The 10,255-nt window shown below is 40.8% G+C and overlaps 1 pseudogene; it reads left to right on the top strand.

Moving 5' to 3' along the window:
• The first annotated feature begins 4,801 nt into the window (after window positions 1–4,801).
• LOC103729545 lies at window positions 4,802–6,269 on the top strand (annotated as a pseudogene).
• The last annotated feature ends 3,986 nt before the right edge of the window (window positions 6,270–10,255 follow it).

The following is a 10,255-nucleotide window of genomic DNA, read 5'->3' as shown; positions in this document are numbered from 1 at the left end:
GTGAGTCCATATGAGTTCCCCAAGCTGTCCGGAAGCACTGTGTTTCCTGTGCCATCCACCACCTCTGGTTCTTATGATCTTTCCACCTCCTTTTCCATAATGATCCCTCAGCTTTGGGAGGCAGGAGTTTGATACGGTGTCCTATTCAGAGATGAGGACTCTGCAGTATCATAGTCTCTGCATGTTAACCAATTTGGGGGTCTCCGTGTTAATCACCATCTGCTGCATGAGGAAGCATTTCTAGTGAGAGTTGAGAGATGCATTAATCTATGGGCATAGCAATAAATCATTAGGAGTTCAATAGACTATGTCTATTTAGCAGAACAATAGTGTTAGACTCTCCCCTATGGTCTGTGGCCAGTGTAGCAACAGATTTCTAGTCTTGCTATCTGTGTGTCAGTATGAGCTCCATTTTGTACAGCAGACATTAAATCCCATCAGAAAGTGGTTGGCTGCTCCCGTAATATTCATGCCATTACCGCACCACTGGGCAGATCTTGCTAGGTCTGTTGTTGGAGGATTCACAGCTGAGCAAAGCTGATGATCACATTTTTCTTCCAGTAGCATACATAGGACCTTACAGTACTGTGAAAGCTAGCCAGTAGAGATGAAGCTTTGAGGTCAGTACCAATCTGATCTATCCTTGTGTGTTCTACAACTCATGCATATAGTGTCTTCAGCAATAGGGTCTTAAAGTCAGATTCTAGTGTTTGAATATTTTATTTATTTGCATGGTAATCTAAGACTCTGATTTATGCCAACACAATTATTTACTCTATTATCCAGGGATCATGTTAAAGTCAGGGTACTTTAAAACAGATTTGCTAGAAACCAGAATGTGGTCTTATTAGAAAATGTGATCTGGGGCTGTAGAGGTGGAAAAGTGTGAAGTGCACTTACTGCTTTTCCAGAGAATAAGAGTTCAGTTCCCAGTACCCATGTCTAGCAGCTTAACAAGAGTTCAGTTCACATACCCATGTCTGCCTGTGACTCCAGGCTTTATACCCTCTTCTGGCCACCATAGATATGCATACAATTGGCATGCATTACACAGATACATAAACATACACATAGATAAAATGATAAAAATGAGGCTGGAGAGATGGCTCAGTGGTTAAGAGTACTGGCTGCTTTTGCAGGGGACCAAAGTTTGCACCCATGTGGCAGTTAACGACCATTAACTCCTGGGTCGATAAATGGGCATGGAACATAGCTCCAGTTCCAGGGGATCCTAGGCCTTATTCTGGCCCCTACAAGTGCACTTACATACATGCAGGCAAAAACCACATACATATAACATAAAGATAAAATTTTAAAAAGCCAAATCTTTAAAAAGAGACTGTGATTCAGGAAGAACTGAGAGATGAGTCAGTGTATACAGTAAGAGAGAGAAGCAATAGAAGAATAGTGCCCTGAGTTGGTTGTTAACCTCATTCTTAAATTCCAGAAGAACACAAAGCACATAAAGGAGCTTGTTGTTTATGTAACAACTAAGGAAGCGTCTGCCCATGCACCTGTCTCCCCTCAGTCAAAGGTCTGTCTTTTGGAGTACCTCTGGGCTGCGGTTGGATGAGTGTTTGAAGGCATCCCCACCCAGCAACTGTGGTAGAGGCTATCACAGATCTGAGGCTGAAGGTTGTCAACCTTAGGCTAGGTCTAAAGAAAAGACAGCTGTTTCTGTGGCTGTGTCAGGAACTTAAAAGAGTACATAAAACTTTCTGAAACATGGGGGCTCCCAGATTCATGAATAAGTTAGAGTTTGAAAGTTCATTTATATGAGTATTTTTCTCCACATGTGAGTGATTTCTCTACGTAACCTATGTAGACATACATAAAAAAAGTTCTCAGGGCATCCCCAGAAACCCATTTAACTCATGTAGATAAAAATACTAACATATTGCAGTGAGGACTTGTATTGGAAATGCAATCACTATTTAGGGTAAGCATGCTACTTAGGATCTTGAAGAGCTTAGGAAACCAGGAAACCAGTGCCAACAGCCAGATCAGGCTGAGCTTTGAAATTCACTCTGGTTAGAGCATCGGCGATTAGTGTCAGATCAGTATGAAAAGTGGGAGAAGAAAAGAGATTAGGTAAAAAATTTTGAGGTTCAGAAGTGGCAAAGTTGAAACGTTCATAAATTGCCTTTTGTTATCTGCCTGCATTACAACTCTCATTCTCCTCCATCACCTGCTCACATACATTGTTTTCATATACTCTTAGTTTTAAAAAGCAAAAAGTATGGCATAAAAATGCATTAATTAACTTTTCTCGGGACTCTAAAAATCTAAGAAAAATCTTTCATAGTCAAGAAAAAAATCATATTGTGGATGGATAAGGACCATATGGTTATGCCTATAATCTTTACATTCAGAAAACTGAGCAAGGAGAGTTGAGAGTTGAGGCTAGCCTGGGGCACATAATGAGATTCTGTCTCAACAAACACACAAACAGAAACAAACTATATCATGCAAACAGATGAAACTTTGTCAGAACAGAAATATTTGTAACTTTAACCTTACCATGATCTTAACCCACCCCTGTAGCTTAGTGGTGGTTCTGAAAGAGAAGTGGCTAAGTTGTCAGTAGTAAACACATATTTATACACACACACACACACACACACAGAGAGAGAGAGAGAGAGAGAGAGAGAGAGAGAGAGAGAGAGAGATTGGATTTATTGCCAGAACTACCCTACAGAAACTGCAAAATTAAGTCTTTTCATGTAAAATTGCAGCTTACTAGATAGTAATTCAAATCAACACAAGAAAGTGAAGAACACTGGTAAAAAAAAAAGTATTTCTTATTTATGTCTTCTTTTCAATATCTTATTTAAAAGGTAGTTTTATAAAAGAGTAATTATATGCGTTGACAGGTACATGGTGTATAAAGATATAATTTGGGAAAATAAAAATAGAAATTGGAGGATAGAACTTCATGGGTACAAATTAGTTGGTACTAATGTGGTGTGTATCATAAATTAAAATGTCAAGGGGCTAGATATATGACTTAGTCAGTAAAATGCTTGCCTTTTAAACATGAAGATGTGTATTCAATCTCCAGAACCAAAGTAAAAACGTGAGGCATGGTGGGGCATGTCTGTAATTCCACTGCTAGGGAAGCTGATACAGGAAGATCCCTCAGGCTCACTGGGCAGCCAGGCTAGCCTACTTGGTGAGTTCCAGGCCAATGAGAGATTTTGTTTCAAAGGAGGCAGACAACATTCCTGAGAATGACCTCTAAGGTTGTTCTCTGGTCTCCACATACATGCACACACATATACCCAACCACATAAGAACAAACACATGCATGAGCATACACATACACACACACGGATTTAAAATGTTAATGAAAATTTCAAGGGTAATTACAAAGAAAATAAATAATTTAGATAGAAAGGAACATGGGTATTAAAACAGTAAGGAAAACTTTTTAATACAAAAGAAGACATTAATAAGTTAATTTGCAAACAAAGCAGATGTAACATATATAAAACTTTTAGCAAAATGTCAAATTAAATCTTCCTTAAAAGCAATCATATTATTTATAAATATATTTAATTGTCCAAATAAGAGGAAGAGATTTACAGAATGGATTAAAAGAAATTATCCAGTAATGTTGTATCTGTAAGAAACATATGGTTCCGTGGCTGGAGAGATGGCTCAGTGGTTAAGAACACTGGTTGTTCTTGCAGAAGACCCGGGTTATAATCCCAGCACCCACATGGCAACTAACAACTCTCTGTAACTCCAGTCCCAGGGGATCCAGCAGCCTCTTCTGACCTCCATGGGCATTGCATGACACCGGTGCACATACCTACGTGGAGGCAATACACACGTACACATAAAATAAAAATGATAAATAAAATAGAAAAAAATATGGTTCCAAAGACACAAATGGGTTGAAAGTGACAGATGAAAACAGTACTCCATATAAATAATAATCAAAAGAAAGTTAAATGGTTATACTAATAACAGACAGTATAGACATGGTGACAAAAATATTAGACCACAATGAGGTCATTAAATAATTATTAAAGGTTCAAGTCACTAAAGAAGTAGATAATTTGAAATTTACATTTACCTAAAAAATCAGATCACTAAATACATGAGAAAGTGTAAACTTGGGAGAAAAGAGTTGCTAAATGTTGACAGAATAGAAAGTTCAATATTGATAGTTGCATTTAGTGCATCACTTGTGAAAATAGATGCTTTATTCTCAAATTAACTCATGGATGTCTTCTTTTGTATTAAATAGATTTTTATTCACTATTTTAAGACTCATATTCTTTTTCTCTAAATTATTTGGTTATTTTCTTTGTAACCCTAGAAATTTACATTAACATTAACAATATCAGGACTAACCTAGAAGACTTAAATCACACTAGAAACCAATGAGCCTCAACAGTCCATCACAAAACACATCCTTCTCAATTTCACGTGGAGCATCCTCCAGGATACACCATAGCCCATGCCACAAAGTTTTCAATAAATTTAGAAGATGAAAATCACTGAACAAAATATTTTTTCCATCACTAATGGAATGAAGCTAGAAATCAGGAGCAGACGGAAATGCACAAAGTTCAGAACTATTAAAATACTAAATGTGTGAAGAGAGAATTCTTGTTCGGTGGCCATCAACCACGGCCAAGGGCTCCTGCAGGGGGATTAGTCCTAGGGTATGGAATAGGGGTCTTTTTGGTTCCCCACCCCCTCCAATGGTGGGGCCTATTAGGCCGCTGGGCATCCCGTGTCTCAAGAAGCCTACTCTGCCTGCAAGGGCGTCCCAAGAGCAGGAGGCTCCATGTCTCTGGTTGTTTGTGCCGGTAGCTGGGAGAGTGAGCCAGATGAGCCGGATGAGCCGGAGCGGAAGCCAGAAAACGAGGATGAGGTGGCTCCTATGCCTTTACCTACTTTAGTAGGCCTGTTTGCTTCTCTCCCGGTACCCGGGGGTCCTGCCATGCTGTGCTGGCTTCCCCAGCTGCTGGCCCCAGCCTTCCTCCGCTGCTGCTGCTGCCCCTGCCCACTGGAGACCCCAGGCTCCAGCCTTCCCCGCCTTTGCCCTTTGGCCTCAGGGGCTTCCCCCCACCTCCAGGAGTTAGCTCTGCTGAGGCGGTGGGAGTTGAGGAGGGGTTGGGGCTGCAATGGTCCCAAACCCTGGTCTCAGTCTGCCGGCCTGTGGGTGGTGTCTGACCCACCCCCAGGCTTCCCAAGCCAAAGAAGAGAACAGAGTCCACGAGGATTGAGCTGGAGCTGCATAACGAAGATTCAGATTCTGAGGAAGACGAACCTGCAAAGAAGAAAATTGTCCCACAGGGATCCTGCGAGGGGACTGGTTTGTCAACCTTGCTTCCTCAACCTAAGAAACTGTGAAAGAGACTTAACAGGTTGTTCCTGCCCAGTGCCTTCTCCCGGAAACCCTCAGATGTCTCCTCAGATGCTAAGCCCTCTAGACTAGCTTCTAGGACCAAGCCCTCCTCGCTTGCTCCCGCTGTGGCCACCACAACCACCACTCCATCACCCCGTCATCAAGGCTGTTGCCAAGAGTGTCACCCTGCAGGTGACAAAGCAGATGACACAGGAAGATGACGACATTGATGAAGTAGCTACTGAGAACTTTTTCTCCCGCCCCGTCAAGGCTGAGCCACCTCGAGTTAAGCTACAGCCTTAACCTGTCCCTACTGTCCCTGAAGAGCTAGCTCCAGGGACAGAACCAGAGTCAGCTTTCCAGGATGATGCAGCCAATGTTTCCCTTTGAGCTCAAGATGGCAGCAGGCTCTAGTGGGTCCCCTTGCAAGGATGCCGAAGCCTGGGGAGGACTACAGCTGCAGTCGATTTTCCACATACTGCGATGCCAATGCTGCTGGTGCTTATAATCAGGATTATTACAGTAGGGGCTATAATCCTGCATAGGACCAGCACTGGTCTCTCTACAGGAAGTTGCTCCAGATACCTCCTTCATCAATGATGAAGCGGTTAAGCAGCTGCGGGGCAAGAAAAACAGAGGGAGGGAGGAAATCAACTTTGCAGAGATGAAAGGTGATGACCAGCTAAGTGGGGCCCAGCGATGGATGACCAAGTCATTGACAAAAGAGAAAATCAGGAAGTCCATCAGCAAAAAGAAAGATGAGCAGCCAATAAGCCAGCAGCGGTGGAAACATCAGGTTACATATCTGATTCATCAGGCTAAGGAGTGGGAGCTGGAACTGAAGAACACCTGGTTGGAAAACCAGCTCAGCCTCAGTCAGACTCAAGCCAAATATGGATTCTAGGCTCAGGACCTGATTGCTCCAGGATATCCTGCCAGCCCCCAGCTTCACCTCCTGGACCCCAACTGCTCTAAGCCCGGGACCTCTTCCCTGAGGACCGAGCCCTTGCCTCTGGGAGAAGGAGCATATTTGATAGATTTTTCTTAACAAGTTAGAAAATTCAGTTCCCATCTGTGCTTGAGCAATCAGAGACTCCATAGCCTCAGAGACTTGATAGCTGCGTCCCAAGGGCTCTGAGTTCTTGGTAGGGAGTTTTGCTCCCTGTCAGGTATGTTGAGATATTGAAATCTCCCCTAACATTTTTTCTAACCAGGGATGTCTGTTGAAATAAAACATTCAGTGTGACAAAAAAATATTAAATGTATATTTCTAAAAAATGGTAAAAAGAAATCCAGAGGAAAATATAAAATACCTTGAGATAGATGAAAGCCATAAAATAAAATGCCAGAATTATGAGATATAATGAAATCGGTGCCAAGGGAGAACTTTAAAATTCTAATCATCTCCATTTAAAACAAGAAATATCTCAAATTAATAATTGGAACCTGTTTCCACCCTAAAATAGAAGAAAGTAAACCTAAAACAAGAAGAAGGAAGGAAATAGTTCCTGTTAATGTTGGGATAAACAAAGTAGAGGTAGAAAAACAATGGGAAAATCAACAAACCAAAGGAGGCTCGTGGAAAAGAGCAAATAAAACTGGCAAATAAGGAAAAAAGACTCAAATTACTAAAACCAGTTAAGAAAATGGAATCATTGCTACACACATTACTGATGAAGATTCCTGATACAATATCATGAATAATGGGGTAATAACCACAACAATGACCAGCACAGCAAACTATATTGGTGCAGTAGTGGCACTTTTACCTTGGGGACAATCGACAGCTACCTAATTGGACTTAAAGTCCACTCAGTGGAAGGAAACTCATGTGTAGAACTGTAAATATAGCCAAATACACATGGCTGGAGAGGTCATAGACCTTAGAGAAAACCCAAAAGCTGTCATATCACTAGAAAAATGTAATTTCTTACTATATGCTAAATATGAATTCTTATATTTATAGTCATGTATGCCAGTCACCACTCATCAAAGAAGTTTCTTTTTCAAAAGGCAGAGACTATTACAGAGCTCCACAAGTGGTCACACACAAAAAATAAGTGTCTGTGAGATGCCCAACCCTAAGTGACACATCTAAAATGGAACCTCTATATCTAAGGTTCACCAATGTAGTGTCTCTCAACTCTCATCAACTCGAAGCTCCCTTGTGAAACAGAAGGCAATGAGCACAAAAGGCCACAAATGGTCAAAGTACAGAGAATAAGAGTTTTCAGAGTGTGGGTCCCTGGACAGGACTCCTATATTAAAATTCACAAACCCAGGATTCAGGGACCATTGGGAAAGAGGGAACAGAAAGATTATAAGAGCCAGGGAAGAAGGTACACGACCATATGGAAAGAGTTTTACAGGCTTCTAAAACCTTGTTCCTATGAACCTACAGCGTGCAAAAGATCCATGCAAACTCAAGCAGTCAAAACCTGGCATAAAATTTAGGAAATGGGAAGCAGGCCTCAAGTTTAGCTGAAGAACTATTGACAGCTGATTACTACTAGAGAGAGCTGATCTTCTTAAAAGGGAGAGATTCTATGTAGATGGGCTGTCTAAACCCCAGAGGATGAGCTTGTACTGAGGGATGTCTGGGTACACTAATTTGACTAGATAGGCCTTAACATATATCACAGAATGCATGAAATTTCATGGGGTAGGCTATGGGGGAATCTGGATGGGGAAGGGGGTATAAAGATGATAAAGAGGAAATGCAAAAAAAACAATAAAAGTATACATTAAAAATAATAGGTAAATAACTCCAATGGTATGTATAAGTTTCTAGGAATAAAAAATCTGCCAAAATGAACTCAAGGAGGAATAGGAAATATTGCTTGTCCTCTAAAAGACAATGAGATTGAGTTGGTAATTAAAATTTCAAATGAAAGAAAAAGAGCTGACAAGTAAGTAGCTTTGCCAGTAAATTCTACAAATTAAAGGATTAACACTAATTCTTTTAGAACTTTCAAAAAGTGAAGAGGAAATACTTCCTAACTCATCCTATAAAGGTCAGTATTATGCTAACAATGCCAGAGTCTCCCAAAGTCAAAGGAAGGGCTGGGGTAATAGCTCAGTCAATGAAGCCCTAAAACCTGAGTTCAATCCCCAGAAACTAAGGGAAACACCACCACCAACAACAACAAACAAAAACGTCATGTGTGTTCGCGCCTGCCTTTAATCCCATCACCCAGGAGGCGGGGGCAGGCAGATCTCTGTGAGAGCAAGGACATTCTGGACTGCATAGCAAGTTCCAGGCTAGCTGTCTCCTGTCTCAGGAAAAACAAAACAAATCAAAAAAAGATGAGGAGAGAGAGAGAGAGAGAGAGAGAGAGAGAGAGAGAGAGAGAGAGAGAGAGAGAGAGATATGAGCCAAGCATAATAGCACTCACTTGTAAACCCAGCACTGCGGAGGCAGAGACCCGCAGGTTCCTGGAGCTCAGCAGCCAGCCACCAAGCCTACCAAGCCTCCGTGTCAAAGGGTATCACCTGATGAAAAACACTTTGTTCTTTGACCTCTGCACATGTATGGACACTTGTGTAAAAAAGGTAAAAAATAAAAAGGGGAAGAGGTAGAAAATGAAGAAGATGAGGAAGAGACAGAATGAGCAAGAAGAGAAAGACAACTGCAGACCAGTATTTCTCATGAATGCACGTTCACGTTTTCTGAAGCCAAGTAGGAAACTTCATTCTACAACATAATAAAAGGAATGATGCATCACATATACTATATCTCATCAACACTAATTATACCAATTTAATTAATTACATGCTCATCAAAAACTTAATTTTAAAGATAGGGAAGTGTTAACTAAATTGATTCAAACAATATACACTGTTATGTATCAACTTTTAGCCTAGTGTTCCATAAATATGTACAATTAAAACAATAATTATGTGTACACAAATTACGTAAGACTTTCCCAAATGAAGGGTGGTTCAACATAAAAATAAACCAATGAAATAAAGCATTTTAACAGCATGAAGATAATAGACTGAAGGTAAAAAGTGTGATCTCAATAGATGTAGAAAATGCATTGAGGGCTGGAGAGAAGACTCAGCAGTTAAGAACACTAGTTGCTCTTGCAGAGGACCTGGGTTCAGTTTCGAGGAACCACATGGTGGCTAACAACCATCTGTAACTCCAGTTCCAAGGGAGCCAACACCCTTTTCTAACCTCCATGGGAATTTCATGACCCAAGTGCACTTGCACTTACAGGCAATACACTCATACACATAAAATAAAAATAATAAAATATTAAAAAGAGAAAATTCATTTGAAAAACATCACCCTTTTGTGGTGTATTAGTTACTTATTTGTTGCTAGGATAGAAACCCCATGACCAAGGGAATTTATAAAATGAAAAGTTCATTTAACTTATGGTTCCAAAGAGCCAAGAGTCGGTCCATCATGGCGGGAAGGCATGGTGGCAGAGATGGCTGGAGAAGGATCAGAAGCTAAGTTCTCACATCTTTAAGCAGGCGCAGGAAGCAGGAAAGTGACTCAAAATCCTGACAAGGCTTAAGAACTCTATAAGTACGACTCCAGTGATGTATTTCCTCCAGCATGGCCATAGCGTCTAAGACCTCCCAAAACAGTGCCACCAACTAGAGACAAAATGTTCAAATTCTTGGAGCCTATGGGGGATAGTCCCATTCAAACCATCACATGTGGTAAACCCTCTGTCTTGATAAAGGGCTTTTGTGCAGAACTTAACACTAACAATATACTTGCTGGTGAAATACTGAAATAAATCTCACCTTCCCAATTTCATGGTTATGTCTGGTTTTGTTTTGTTTTTGCATTCTCATCTTATTATTGAGAATTTCATACATGAGCATTGCATTTACAATATTTCTATCCCACCAAGTCCCCTCTAACCTCTC

Source organism: Nannospalax galili, unplaced genomic scaffold, assembly GCF_000622305.1.
Source record: "Nannospalax galili isolate Female #2095 unplaced genomic scaffold, S.galili_v1.0 scaffold872, whole genome shotgun sequence".
Taxonomy (NCBI): domain Eukaryota; kingdom Metazoa; phylum Chordata; class Mammalia; order Rodentia; family Spalacidae; genus Nannospalax; species Nannospalax galili.
This window is presented reverse-complemented; position numbering and strand designations above follow the sequence as displayed.